Source organism: Zonotrichia leucophrys, chromosome 10 (assembly GCF_028769735.1).
Source record: "Zonotrichia leucophrys gambelii isolate GWCS_2022_RI chromosome 10, RI_Zleu_2.0, whole genome shotgun sequence".
Classification (NCBI taxonomy): Eukaryota; Metazoa; Chordata; class Aves; order Passeriformes; family Passerellidae; genus Zonotrichia; species Zonotrichia leucophrys.
This window is the reverse complement of record NC_088180.1, coordinates 3,952,074-3,966,891: the sequence shown is the minus strand read 5'-3', so window position 1 is coordinate 3,966,891 and position 14,818 is coordinate 3,952,074. Positions and strand designations below refer to the sequence as shown.

At 53.2% G+C, this 14,818-nt stretch overlaps 1 protein-coding gene across 3 annotated transcripts in view; it reads right to left on the bottom strand.

The window, feature by feature from the left end:
* The window catches only part of LINGO1 (leucine rich repeat and Ig domain containing 1), a 155,340-nt gene that overhangs the window by 26,141 nt on the left and 114,381 nt on the right, over positions 1-14,818 (bottom strand). The window lies entirely within an intron of this gene.

Genomic DNA, 14,818 nt, shown 5'->3' with positions numbered 1-14,818 from the left:
TGAGAGTGTCCTGGGAGTGTGAAACACCGGGGGAGATGGGTGCAGCTGCTGCACTGAGGATGCTCACAGAGCTGCTTTAGTGAAACAGCCACGCAGCTCCAGGCACCAGAGATTATTCTCGGCTCTTTTCTTGTTTGGTCGACTTATTCAAAGACTATTAGTGGATTAACTAAAATTCTTATGATGCTGGAGCAGCATCTTAGCAGGGGTTTAGGGAGCTGGAAGGGGCAGTTTTCACGGGCAGCTCTCATGTTACCCTGGAGCAAGTCTGCAGCTGGGAGGGCTTGCCAGAGGAGGCTCAGAGTCCTGGCAGCCGCCACTCTCTTCTCCAAGCTGGCAGTGCTGCGGAGGAATTGTCTGGAGGGCAGCAGTGGCTGGCAAGCCCTGTGGTCCCTCCTGCTCTCTCATGTTTGTCTTGCAGCTTCTGGGCTCCATTTCACAGGGAGGGCTCAGTGACACAGGGGACTGAACCCAAGGATTTGGGGAGAAGTCTCTCCCCACCTTCTGTTGCTCCATCCGCCTTCCCACAGGTAACTCCCCCACTGGGGCTGCTGCTCTTACAAGCTCTGCTCCTCATCCAGAAGGTCCCAGGGCTGTGCCCTGGTATCCCACAGACAAAGGACCTCACAGCATCCCTTGTTTTCCCAGGCTGCCTCAGCGTGTGGCAGAGTCTTCCCCCTTCCCACCCCCTCCTCATCAACTGGCAAAGCCCCAGCGGTTTCCCCCAGAGAGCGCGCGGTGAGACACAGCATGAAACAACTGCACATAATTAGAGGATTGAATGGGGTATGGGAGCAGAGCAGGGAGCTTGCAACATCCATAAATAGCTCGTCTTGCCGAGCTGCTTAACTCCTTGCTTGTTCTTGCCAAAGTGCAGACCCCAAAGGGATGGTGTCTGTGTGTGAATAGGGGTGGAAAGTTCAGAAGCGTATTTTTAAACCATTCAAGCTGTACTCGAGCTGAGTGATACGTTATTGTCTCTGTGTGTCACTTGAAATGTCTTATGAATGCAAGAAATAAGAAAAAAAAAGCCACCATTTTGCCTCTCTACACTCCCACCCCTCTGTTTCTACCCAAATAATGTCAGGCTAGAGCTGACAGGCAAAAGGAAAGCACCACAGGCTAAGACTGCTTCAAAGCAGCCTGAAAAGCTCTTCTCTAGCAGGAGGAGCCCTGGTTGGTGGGGCCAGTGGGCAGAGGAACCAGTGCCAGGCACAGGCACCCACAGGCAGCACTGTGCCAGAGCCTGCCAGGACAATGCTGGGGTCCCCAAAGAGTGTCCAGCAAGGACAGCAGGGCTGTGTGCCCAGCAGCAGGGGGTCAGGCTGGACATCAGGGAAATGTTCTTCAGCCAGAGGGTGGCTGGTGGTTGGTACCAGCTCCCCAGGGAAGTGGTCACAGCTCCAAGCCTGACAGAGCTCAGGAAGTGTTTGGACAATGCCCTTGGGCATCAGGTGTGGCTCTTGGGGATGCTCCTGTGCAGGGCCAGGAGCTGGACTCAATGATCCTTGTGGGTCCCTCTCAACTCAGCATGTTTTGTGATTCTGTCTTGACTATTGTCCCATAAGAACATGGGATTTATCCCTGCTACCCCACCCAGGGTCAGTGTAGGATGGCATCACCTCAGTTCTGCCCATCCTGAGCTCTCAGGCCCCTCTGGGTGGCTGGCACTTGGTGACAGTGACAATCCTCAGTTCCTGGGGCTGGCAGCCAGCCCCAAGCTGTGGTTGGAGACAGAGATCCCAAAGAGCCTGACAAACAGCTGGAGCCATGGTGAGAGCCATGGTGAGAGGGAAAACAAACCAAGAACTCACTGGGAAATCATTTTTCTCCTAAATGGGGCAGATATAATTAAGCAGCACGGGCTTTATGAATGATACCAGCTCTGCCTTGAAACACATCATTACCCCTCTCTGTTAGAGCAGTGTTTTTAAATACATATTTCCTCTTCCAGTGCTAGAGGAGAAGGCTCTGGGGCTGGGATGCTGGAAGCTTTTGCTAATCACCTCTCATTTTCACCTAGTGGCAGGGAAGTGCTGAGCTCTGCCTTTCCTGGGCACACACCTCTGCTCCAAATCACTGCTGGCCACTGTCCCTTCCTCTCCTCTGCCACTGTGGATACCAGAGGGGGGGACAGTGCTGAACCTGCATCCTCCAGCCCCAGAGGGTTTGAGCCTCCCTGTGCCAAACCTGCCTGGGATCCCAGTGCCAGAGGTCCACCCAAGCTATGTGAGCCCCTCACCATATTGTTTTCCTTGTTTTACAGAACCTGGGGCTCCAGAGGATGAGGTATTTCACTGACTGTTGACCCAAGCTGGTTTCCCCCATCTGGCACCCCCTGCACCCAGCAGGGGCTGGGTGTTCTCCTCAGCTTGGTGCAATTTGGGCCTCTCTGCTCCCAGATGAGTCCCCCAGCCCATGCCATGTCTGCCATGAGTGCTCACTGCAATGGATTAGAGAGACCCAAGCAAGAACGAAGGGCTTTTGTACTAGAAATTGAAAGTTGATGGAGTGTGTCATAGGAAAATGACAACAACCTACTGTACCTCGAAAGACAATTATTTTTCCCTCATTGGAAGTGATTGAATTTTTCCATCAGTGACACCACCAACATCAGTGACACCAATGGCTCTCTTATGGATAGGCTCTTTCCCAGCTGCACACCTGAATTTTCTTCCACCTGCCCACTCCTCCCATACCTGCTCTGCTTCCTGTGCTTTGGCAGGACATGCTCAGGTCACAGCCACTACAGAGACCACCCTCAGCTGGGTGTGCTCTCCCTCTCCATCCCTGCACTCCTGCAGACCCTTTTTCTCTCAGCTCTGCTCCTCTGGACTAATTCTGAATATTCTGAGATTCTGTGAATATGCCAGGGCTGGAAATCACACAATTAAATCATGTTGTTTCACTGTGACCAGCCACGGTAGCAGGACCTGCACCAAAGTACCAGGGCTGTGTTTGATGTCTGATGTAGGTACTGGCAAAAATGAAGAGCTGGGAGACCTGGTGACCTCTCTGGAGATGGGGAAAGGGTCAGGCAGCACCTTGATCTGCTGTGGGGCTGGAGGGTTGGACAGCACCCTGGAGAGCCTGCTCTCCCTGCAGAGCACTGTGTCCTGCTGGCCTGGGGACACCCTGCAGCCACATCTACCTCAGGGTGAAAGGTACAGCCAAAAGCCCCTGCTCTGAGTGATTTTGGCCCAGAACCTGGAGTAGCAGAAGCCCCAAGGGCTTTGGGATAGGTTCCTGTGTGTGCACAGCTGTACTTTCCACAGGCTCCTTCCCATTCCCAAGGTGCTTCCCCCACAAGCCAGCCTGGGTTACTCCCTGCTGGCAGAGGGCCAAGCAGGTTGATTAAGACACATGAAGTAACGAAGGAGCCACAGTGCAGCACTGGGAGCCTGCTACATGCCACTGCACAGGGCTCCTCCCAGCACAGACCAAACCCCGAAAGCCTGGGAGCACAGGAGGGTGCCAGCACCCCACACAGCGTTGGGGGGACAGCAGTGACACATCCAGGCTGTGCAGGGTGCCAGTCCAGCAGGGAGGATCGGGGGGCAGGGGCAGGTCGGGATGGGTGGCGAGGGTGGCACTGGCCCTGGCCCTGGCACAGGCAGGATGTCCCCCTGCCCGCTCCGTGGGTGCCACAGGGATGAGGAAGGCGCAGCTCCAGCGGCGCTCAGAGCCCCATCTGCTGTGTGGGCTGGGAGCACATATGTTAGAGACACACACATCTACGTGTGCCTGATATATATACACACACATACATGGGAGAGACTTTTATAGATACACATTTACATAGACAGTCAACACCAGCAATCACTGCGGGATTTTGGAGGCAGCAGAATCAGCCCCAGATATCAGAACATGCCCATCTTTGTCCTGTGCCTTTGGTCAGGCTGGTGAATGCCGCGTGCCAGGGCCCCAGCTGGGCAGGCTGCTGGGAGAAAGCAGGGCTGCCCACCTCCCACACCTGCACTCTGCCCCAGGAAGGAGCAAAGATCTTCCCTGGCCATGCACAAATCCTACAGCCCAGCAGGGATGCGGGGGGATACATCTGCCCATACACAGCCTGCATCCATGGACAAGCTGGATGAACTGCTGTATGGCTAATGGAGAGAAAAGGCCTCTCAGGGGCAGGATTAATCTCCTTCTAAGGTGGCTGCCTCAGAAAGGTCAGATGAATTTTGCCTGGACGTGCCTTTTTTCTCCCTGCTGACTATAAATGTCATCCAGCCAGTGGGCTCCAAGGCAGGTACCTACAGAGAGGCCACATGCAGACAAGTAACAGGGATTCAAGTCCATAGCTGCTGCCCTGGACCAACCCTAGTGCTGCCAGATCCACAGGCAGGACAGGGAGACAAACCCAGCTCGGGATTTGAGACCCTGAGATTTCTCCCAGACACACAGCTCAGCTGGTACAAAGTTCATCTTGGTAAGCGAAACTTTTCCATTCATCGTCTGCCGTAGCCCCAAGCAGCATCACCCAGCTGTAAAGTACCTCAGAGTTGACTCAATGTCACATTTAAGTGCTGGAGGCATCAGAATTCAGGATGCTTCAGAAAGGTTATGTAAACCATTACATCAAATCCTGGGAGAGTTATTAAGGTGAGCGGCAGAGCATAGGAGAATGGGTGATTATCTCCCAGCAGTGCTGTGGAACCACACCAGCCACAGCCAACAGAAGGATCTAACTCATTCTCCTTACAAGCCCACTTTTGTTTCCCCCTAATGTGTCTTTAAAAAAAAAAAAAAAAAAAAATCTGTCCACCAAAGAATTCTCTGCTCTGGAATATAATTATTTGAGAGAGTCTCCAATGAAGCAGTTAAGGCACTGGGGAGATAAGCTATGAAAAAGGGAAAGTTTCTAACTATTGGACAAGTCTTCTGTTCCCCCTCCCCATTTTAGAAATGTCGTATTTTAAATTCAGTGTGGTCTATTAACTCCAAATTTATTTTATTCATCCCAACTTGTGCCTTTGAGGGCCTGGGGGAGGCCTGCATGGTTAATTTTGGAGTTATTTGCTACAGACTTTTGAACCTCTCAGAAATGTGTGGACTCCCCAGGGAGATTCTCCAGTGGGCAGAACTTGTCCTTAAGGACATGAATGCATCTGCAGGGGTCTGCAATTTTTCAGAGTTTGGAATAGACCCAGCCAGATTGAAAGACATTTAGAAATCTTCAGGATCAGCAAATGTATTTTGTAAAGCACAGAGCTGACCTGTTTGGGTTAAATAATGGTAAGAATTTTATGGGGGCAACACAACTGGGAATTGCAGGCCCAAAGCAGCCAGTGAAGGACTAACATTAAGTCAGGAGTCATCACCCTGAAAACCTGTGGTGCTGGTGGCTCAGAGCAGCCAAGAAATGCTAATTATAACAATATCCCTGATGGACATCCTGCAGCATCCTGCCCAGAGTGCTCTCACATGGCAGTGCTGCCTCCCCCTCTGAAAAGCCACAGAAACCACAGGGAGACAGCCAGAACTGTCTTGTAGAGCTCCTAATCCCACAGGATTTATCCCACAGGATTAACACAGCCCATCTCCATGCCAGCAGCCTGCATCCTCCAGTGAGCCACTGGGATGTTGCTGAGTGACACCAGGAGCAGATCCTGCGGCAGCCTGATCCATCCTGAGCACACAGCCCCAAAAGCTTTCACACTGGAGGCTGGGAATGCAGGGAAGTCCATACTGGACTCTGCACACAGGAATGGGGATGGGGTGTGCTGGCAGGCACAGCAGTCCTGGCAGCATCTCCTGCACAGGACACAGGGGCTCTGCCTTGCCAGCCCCCCAGGCACAGGAAAATGAGGCATTGCTGAGTAACTGGGTGAAGTCCTGGGCCAAGCAGGCAGCAGGAGGTTGCCACACTAAGGTTCAGCCCCAGGGCTGTGCTGCTGTCACCCCCTCTGGTGGGTTACAGCTGCAGCACTGCCACTGGCTTCCCTCCTCAGTGTGCCCAGCCGTGCGTGGCCGTGTCAAACACGGGGGCAGTGACTCACAGTGGCTCTGGCAGCACATGGGCAGTGTCTGGGCTGAGCTGTGTGACAGTCCTGGAGAGCTGTGCCTCTCAATGCCCCCGTAGTGCTCCTCAAATCCCAAAAATGCTGCTACTGAATAACCCCTGGAGGAGAGCTTGGGCCAGCCATGCCCAGGGTGAGCTCTCTGCAGGGTGCTGGGTCCCAGCCACACCTGTGAGAAGGTGCTGTTGTAAGCAGCTCACCCAAACCCCTAAAGAGGGACATTTGTCCCCAGAGGTGGCAGGGGACCTGTGCCCCTGGGACACATGAAGGAGCATCTAGGCTGGCATCACCCTTAACCTGCTCTATGCACAAAAGGAGCCCTGACTCTTGGGCTATCAGCTGGCACCTTTCACTGTGCTATGATGCTAACATTCATTTAAGAAAAATTACAGATACCCCCAACATGGGCTAATTAGCTAATGACATTATTTTGGCCTGATGTGCCATATAATTAAACAACTAATAAACGGCAAGAGCCCTGTGTTGCTGAGGCTCCTGAGTCAATACCATGCTATTACCACGGTGTAATTGAGTTTACTGAGAACCTCAGCACAGACATCCCAGAGCCCATGCAGGAATGGTATTGAAACAGCCACCAGAGACCCACCTGCTGGATAAAGGAGAAAGACAAATCTTTTAATCTACAATACAGCCTGGAGTCACACACAGAGAAGACAAGTTTGTGCTTCACACTGTGGTAAATGCATTTGCTAGAGGAGGGTACATGCCTCCCAAGAGGGGCTACCTGTACAAGAGCAGCTCTGGCAGCACAAGAGGCTTCCAGAGCTCCAGGGAGGGTGGGATGAAATGTAGCTTGTCCTCACTTGCAGACTTCTAAAAACCTATTTCTATTTCATTTTCTCCATCAAAAAGGTGCCTTTTTGGATGGACTTCTGATGACAGAACCAAAGGGTGCTCTGGGGCCACTGAAAGGTCTCAGAGGTGGCTCAAGGCTTCCTCCTGCAGCCCTGACCTTTGTAGACCAAGTGCCCCAACCTAATACTCTGCTGGCAGGCTGCAAATGGGCCAGGAGTTGGATTTAGGGATCTTTGGGTTATTTTAGCACTAGCAGGGAAGAAGGAGAGGAGTAGGTTGGCAACCAAGCTCTCTTTTGAGTCATGAAGCATCTACAGATGTCTCAGTATAATTTGCTGTCCCTGGGATGGGGAGGGTGATTTTGAGGTGCTCAGAGGTGATTTTGCTATATGGACACGTTGTCAGGCAATGACCTTTGTGTGCATACACAGCCCCTGAGTCCAAGCTCGTCTCCCACACGCTGCCCTCCCTGCAGCCCTGCTGTCGTGTCCCCAGATGCACTCAGGCTCCAGCTCACCCTCCTCTCTCCTCACCTCCCTTCCCTGGCAGTCCCAGGCAAGAGCTCCTTCCACTCCAGGCAGGGCCTGGAAGCTCTGCTGGGGCACGGCAGCATCTGTCATCCGAAGGCAGAGGCACGGGGCTCTCGGGCCGTGCTGCTGTCAGCTCCCTGCATGGCAGCACTGGGCAGAGCCGAGTCCTCCTGGCAGGCTGAGGCTCCCTGGCCCTGCAGTGGCATCTCCTGGTGACAGTGCAACAGGAGGACAGGCTGTACAAGGGATGGATGCGGGGCTGCATAGCCAGGAGCCACGGCAGGGCTGGGGACCTGCGCTCTTCACACAGGGTGAGACAATGGCTGCAGCTTGGAAAGTGCAGCTCACATCCAGCACCTGCATCCCACACTGGATGAACTAAACGCAGCCCAGAGGAGCAGGAGCCTGGGCAGGCAGCCCATCCCAGGGTACAGCCTCAGCACTCCTGGAGAGTTTCTGGGAGTGTGAGCAGGGCTGACAATGGCTGCAGGTGATGGGCTGGGTGGGCAGCACTGCTCTGAGCAGGGCCCTGGCTCTGCTGCCACCTGCATCCCACCATGGACCTCCTCCAGTAGCTCCTCCTCATCCCACAGAGTTCCTCAAGAAAAGAGGGCTAGAGACAGAGAGATGAGAGCCCAGAGGGACCACTCTCAGCCTATATACTCCCAGCTCTTGCTTAGCACAAACTACAGCATCCCCAAAGAGCTCCACAGCAAATCCATAAGGGTTCCTCACTTCACCCGCTGCCGGTATTTAAAGCAGATGTGTCACAGATATCTTTTATGAAAAATCCTTTCCTTAGGATTGTTTCTCCTGAGAAGCTGAGAGGCCTCAGGAACAAAATGTAAACAATGATTATCTGCTGCTGTGGAATGCAACAGGTGCATCTGTGATTGGTCTCATGGAGTTGTTTCTAATTAATGGCCAATCACAGACAGCTGGCTTGGACTCTCTGTCTGAGAGAGTCTTTGTTATTGATTCTTTCTTTTTCTATTCTTAGCTAGCCTTCTGATGAAATCCTTTCTTCTATTCTTTTAGTATAGTTTTAATATAATAAATATCATAAAATAACAAATCAAGCCTTCTGAAATATGGAGTCAGATCCTCATCTCTTCCTCAGTCCTTGGACCCCTGTGAACACCGTCACACAGACAACCTCAGGAGTGAGGCTGGAGGCAGACTAAGCCTTGATCCTGGCGCAAGAGGAGCTCCCAAGGACAGTGGGAGAGGGATGATGGCTGGGGGGCTATATGAGAAGAGGGGCAAACCCTGAGTTTGCAGGAGGGCAGGGAGCGGCTGCAGGCAGCAATGCGAGAGGTGCCAGGAGCAGAGGCTGCTGGAGCCGCCTGCAGCTCGGGGAAGAGGTGGGTGTGCAAAGGCTCAGCGACAGCAGAGCTGCTGCTGACAGTGAGAGGCAGCTCCTGTCATGAGCGTGAGCCAGGCTCTGCCAACACAAACACCCAGACTGCTGAAAACAAGCTGTGGGGCCACGCGTCCTGGCTGTCAGTCAGCACGCAGGGAGCGCCGCGGCCGCTCCGGCTCACACGGGGGAGGGCTGTGCTCTCCCTTAAATGCCTCCCTGGGGCTCGTGGGCAGCCCCTCCAGGCTCTGGCCAGGAGATAACGACTGTGCCCAGGGGGAGGAATGGTCTCCATCCTCCGCACTGGTCAGGGATGTCCTCCCAGCTCCCTGGCTGCAGCTTGGCCACTTTCCTCCCATGCCACAGCTCAGGGAGGGAGCAGGGAGGAGCATGGAACACCTGCTGCTGCTTTGGAGAGGTGCTTGTGTGGAGAGTGATTTCTGCAATTGAGAATCACTCACAGAGCACTCAAAAGCCACCCGAGGGCAGGCAGGGTGTACCTGCACACACAGGAGCCCCGCACCGTGGGCCACTGCCTGCCACTCCCAGTGGCTGCAGCACAGCACAGCCTTGTCCTGGCAGAGCAAAGAGGCTCAGAGCATCCAGGGCTGCTTCCTCACATGCCAGAGGAACAGCAAGTGAATGGAGGCCTCCCCCAGTGCTGGGGCGGACACCTGGTGTGACCCCATGGACCCACCTGTGCTGAACACCAGGAGTTCAGCTCACGGCAGGAGAAGACACCCAGGTTCCAACCCACTATGATGGACCCTGGGGAAAACAGGTGGGGAAGAGGAGGCAGTTTGCACACCAGTGCTGGCTGGAAGTGCACCCATCACAGGGCAGCATGCAGATCCCTGAGGCACCACCAACCCCCCAGAATGGCCTGTCCATGGCTGAGCTCCAGTTCCTTCCCTCTGAGCCACACCGCTCTGCTTTGCCAGGAATGCAAAGTTTAAGCAGTCTTCGTGTCTTCCCTTTTATCTTTCATTTCTATGCTGACATTTTGAAGGAAATTTGTTCTCCTCCTTGAAGTATGGAAATCCGTGTCCAAGAGTGCTGGGGCCCAAAAAGCTGGGTAGATAAACATATTTGGACGTGTGATTTCACAGTGGCTCCGTTGATAGCTCTCAGAGGTCAGGTCCTGTCCATCAATTACCCACAATGTGCATCCAGACGTGATAGGGGAGAACAAAACCCAGCTCATTAGAGGGGAAGAGAGGTGAGTGAACACCAAGCCTGGGTAAAGAGAGAAGCTCATATCTCAAGGAGTAAAGGAAGGAACTTTTCTCCTGCTTTTTCCCCCCACTCCAACCGAAGGCTACAACATCTGGGAGGCACAGCACAGCCTGCACAAACCCACCACTGCCCCACAGAGCACTGCCATGTGGCATCAGCATGACACAGAAGGCACTGGCAGAGCTCTCAGGCCATGAGATGTGGCATGGAACAGAATTTGCAGAAGAGACTTTGAAATGGAAACATTTAGAATGGGATTTTAAAAGATATTCAAGCCCCTCTCTCTCTTCCCTCTGGCCTGCAGGTACTTAGGAATGCTTTGCACATAAAGAATTATTTGTCTAATATATCACGTTAGAATGCAAGATGACATATCCAGGACAGACTTTTGTACAAAGCAGACTTTTAAAAGCAGAATTTTAGCAGTCCCAGGCGGGACCAGGGCATATAAAGCATGCAGTAGGACGAGCAGTGATTTCTCTTTAGCCCAGACAAGGACTTTTGTTTGAATTCTCTGTCCCTAGGAAAGACAATTATCACTGGCACCTCTGAGCCCAGTGCAGCCCCAGAGGGAGGTTGCAGGGAGCTGTGGTGGGTGATGGGGTGGTCCCAGGGGGTCACAGCAAGGTGGGGGGAACTGGATGATAATTTCAACACTTTACAGATGGGAGCAACAGGCAGGGAGTGATGGAAGCTGGCTCTGGTCCTCCAAGCCCCTTGCCTCCCCTTTGGCTTCCAAGATTCAAGCACTAACTTGACAGTAGGATTAAGCAAAAAGAATAATCAGAGTCCCAGCCTCATCACTTTTCCCTGGGGATGTGACAGGTGATGCAGGATAGACCAGCCTGTGCAAAAGGGCCCCACAGAGTGTGGGGTGGGGCTGCCTGGCTTGGGCACTTCCCAGGCAGGGGATGGACTCCAGTCCCATCCCCTGTGCCATGGGGGGAACCTTCCCTTCCCCCTGTGCTTCAGCACCATCCCATCTATGCCTTGCATCCCAAACCTGGGGCCAACATGGCCCTCTGCAGGTCTCTCCTCCTGCCCTGCTCCCTCTTTCTCCTCTCCCACAAGTGCTGCTCAGGGTGTTATTTCCTTTCTAGTATGCTAATCCCTCTCCTGAGTACAAACTGCTGCAGTCTTCAGAGGAACAGGGAAATATTTCTGTTCTGCATACTCCCCAGATCCTCCTCTGCATGGAAACGGACACTATCATTATTGGGATTTCTCTTTTTTACATCTTGGCTGAGGAAACTCTTTGTCCTATTGAGCCTTTGCTAAGCAGAAATGAGGGAGAAGAAGAGTAAATCAGCCAGGCTCCTGCAGTGAATCTCTCTTTCCTGCCACTCCATAGAGAGTCTGCACTGCTTTCAAGGTGGAATTCCATACTGGAGGTGGCATGTGACATGCCCTAAGGCCCCTGACATTATTATATATGTAGAACTGAGCACTCAGACCAACACAAGACTACCCTCTCACCAGCAGCCCCCCAGAATGTGGACAAAGGCTGCCCTGCTTTAACAACCATGGCACCAACCTAGATTACAACAAATTCATCAGAAAATGGACTGATTGGTTGAGGAGGAATTAAAATGAAGCGATCCCACACATCCAGGCTCAAGGACCCAGGGTCAGGCAGTGCTGAATGGTTTTGCCCATTCTGGACCTGCATGGAGTGGGGATGGATTTACTGGAAGAACACCCAGATCCCCATCTGGCAGGGAGTGTTTTGCAGGGATGGCAGTGCCTGCAGATAGGCGGGTGGCTGGTTTGAAGTTTTGAGCTTCTCAGGTAGAGGATCATATTACTCTGGAAATGGAGGACCAAATTATTCCATTATTCCCCAGGGAGGGGATTAAATTACCCTGGAATTAGAGGATTAAATTACTCACCAAGGGAGAGGATTGAATTACTTTGTGAGTTGTGGGATTAAAACACTCTGCAGGTGGCAAGCTCAAAATAGACCTTCACACAGAAGGCAGGATTAAATTATTCTATGGCTGGTCAGGGAAAAAAACCCCAAACCACCGTACTCTGGAGGAAGCCATATTAAATTATTTCTGGAGATTAAATTGCTCCACAGGCTTGCTGGATCCCAGTGCTGTGGAGCAGACCATCTGCTTGGGAAGGTGTGTGGATAGCCAAGCATGAAGAGCCATATGATGGGGTCCCGCTGGTGGTACCCGAGCGCTCCTGGCACGGCGGCACCGGCGCCTGACAGTTTTGACTATATTTACTTGCACGTCAAGGTTGGGAGCCTGGCAGGGCTGGGCTCTGCTCCCCCGCACCATCCGGGAAATCCAGGGGGATCCCAGGTCAGCTGGGAGCACGAGGCAGACCTGGGGAATTGAGCCAAACCTCCATTTGCTTTCTTAAGGGAGGTTTTATCTTCTCCTTTTTGCATCAAGGAGGAACGGCACAGCTGGGTATGTGGGGCAGCAGATCAAAACCCTCCTTGCTACCAACCAGGACCAGCTCTCCTCCATAAATTCCTCACTTGCAGGCATCACCTCCTCTCCCCTCTCATCCGTGGGCTCAGCTCTCCACCTGGCATCTCCCACGGGAGCCGGTCAGCGGTGGCTGCAGCGTGCCGGCGCTGTCAGCCCTGACTCACTCTGCTGTGTCTCCTTCCCTGTGCCTGTCACTGCCTGTTCCCAGTGATGGTGACAAATTGGCATTTGAAACTTGTATTGGTATTTCTTTTTTATGCTGATTTCTTTCTGAGGCTCCACTGCTGAGAGTTCGAGAGAGAGAAAGAGAATGAGCATTTTAGGATAATCTTAAAAGCAGAAAAATTATTACATGTCAAACACCGAATGGGGACTTTAAAAGGCTCCCAGGTGGGCTGCAGAATTAAATGTTTGGAGGCTTTTTTTCCCCCAGTGAGGTAAGAAATGGCAATGTCACCATAGCAACTGCAGGGCACATTCTGGGCAGCAGCTCAGGCATCGTCAGGAGCTGGGGCTGCCCCAGCCCCTCTGCACAGCCTGGGGGGGGTGCAAGGGGCTGGGATGGCTCCAACCCTCACACACCTGAGCCCTGCAGCCAAGGTGCCTTGGGAGCCTGCAGGGTGACTGGCATGAGATACACCATGGTCAAAGGCTCCCAGAGACCCATGGGATGGGGTCTGTGCTCCTGGACCCTCCTGATCACCTCAACCCCTCCTGGTTTCTCCATCCCACCTGCTCTGTTCCCTTGCACCAGGGCTGGATGCTCCCTGCATCCATCTGGCTGGATTCCTCCAGGGATGGAGAGGCAGTGGGACCTGACACTCCTGACTCAAAGAGGGGCTCCAAGGTACCCCAAACCATCAGGGAAAAGCAGCTGAAGAGCTCAGCTGTGTGGCCTGGGATCCCTTGGCTTTGTGGCTTCCAAAGCACACAGGAAAGTTGTCACTTCCCCAGCTGCACAAGAGGCTCATCTGCCTCCTGCCTGCCACTGTTTCCTTGTTGAATGTCTGAGGCTGCTGTGAACAGGGGAAATCATCACGAGCAACCAGGGGTTAATTGAGTGTTAGTTAACTCCTGGTGCTCTCACCGGGCCTACCAGGGTTGTGGTAATTAGCACAACCTGAGCTGGCTCATTAATGAGCTTTGCAGGAGAGTCACAGGTAGCAGGGGGGTTAAACTGCCTTGATTACTTCTCTTCTCCATTAGTAGCAGCCACTGAGAAAGGATTTGTGGGAGGGAAACTGGTTTCTCTCCGGATGCAGCAGGATATACCCTGGGAACAGGGCCAATCCCATGGGAAGGGACACAGACAGCAAAGCTCTGCCCATGGCAGGTGAGGCGGGCTCAAGACCAGCTCAGCTCTGGGCTGAAAACTGTGGTGATCCCTGTCAGAGTTACAGTTTAGCTGTAAATGATGATGATGATGGTGATGAAAGGAAACATTCAGCAGCTATGGAGGGCTGTAATTTTGTCATTTTCCAGGGGCTCCAATTCCATTTGTGATGCACAGCCAGGAGCTCCCACGCCAACAGCAGCTCTGACCATGGCAGTCCATCAGACAGAGGGATCACTGCCAGAGATGATCCTGCCATCCAGCTGTGGCCACCACGTGAGGAGGGTGACCCAGTGCTCCACAGCTGGTGGCCTCCATCACCACCTTCCTTCTCCTCCCATAACACATGGCTCCACAGGGAACCTGGATTCCCACTCCTCTTCTGCCTGCCTTGGGGTCAGATTTCCCATCTGCTGAGCTCTGGGTCCTGTGGGGCACTCAAAGCCAAGCTGGATATCCCAGACTCACTGGATCCACCACCTGACCCCACAGCAATCGCTCCTCAGATCCCACATCAGCTCCTCTGCACACCCTGCGGGGTTCCCTGGTCCCAGGAGGAAGCTCCCCAAGCAGCACAGGGAATGTGGCAGAGCTGGGAGCCAGCTGCAAACCCAAATGGTGCCCAGCAGAGGCAGAGAGTGATCAAAGCCCTCCTTCCCCTGCAGGTGGCTGGGCTGGCCAAGTCTTGCAGGATGGATGCTGCTGTCTAGAGGCACAGGGAAGGCTCCCCTCAGCACCAGATTTATAGAGAGGCTGTAGATCAATAATCAGCAGCCTCTGACCTTGAAAGCAGAAGCACAGAGGGCTGTAGAGTGTCTCCCTCCTTTTTCTGGGCAGGAGGTGCCCATTTGGGAGGTGATAATCCATGGCAGGGCTGCCAGCAGGAGCCCCACAATCCCTGGAGGGGATGTACACACAGAAGAGGTTTCCTCACATGCCAGACATACACACTTCTCCTTCTGGCACCCCTGTACCCTTGTTTTCCTCCTCCCCATTGCACCCAAATACACAGACTGGCCCCTCATCCCAGGCAGGGGAAGGATTCAGCTCCTGAGCCTGTTGCAAAGCAA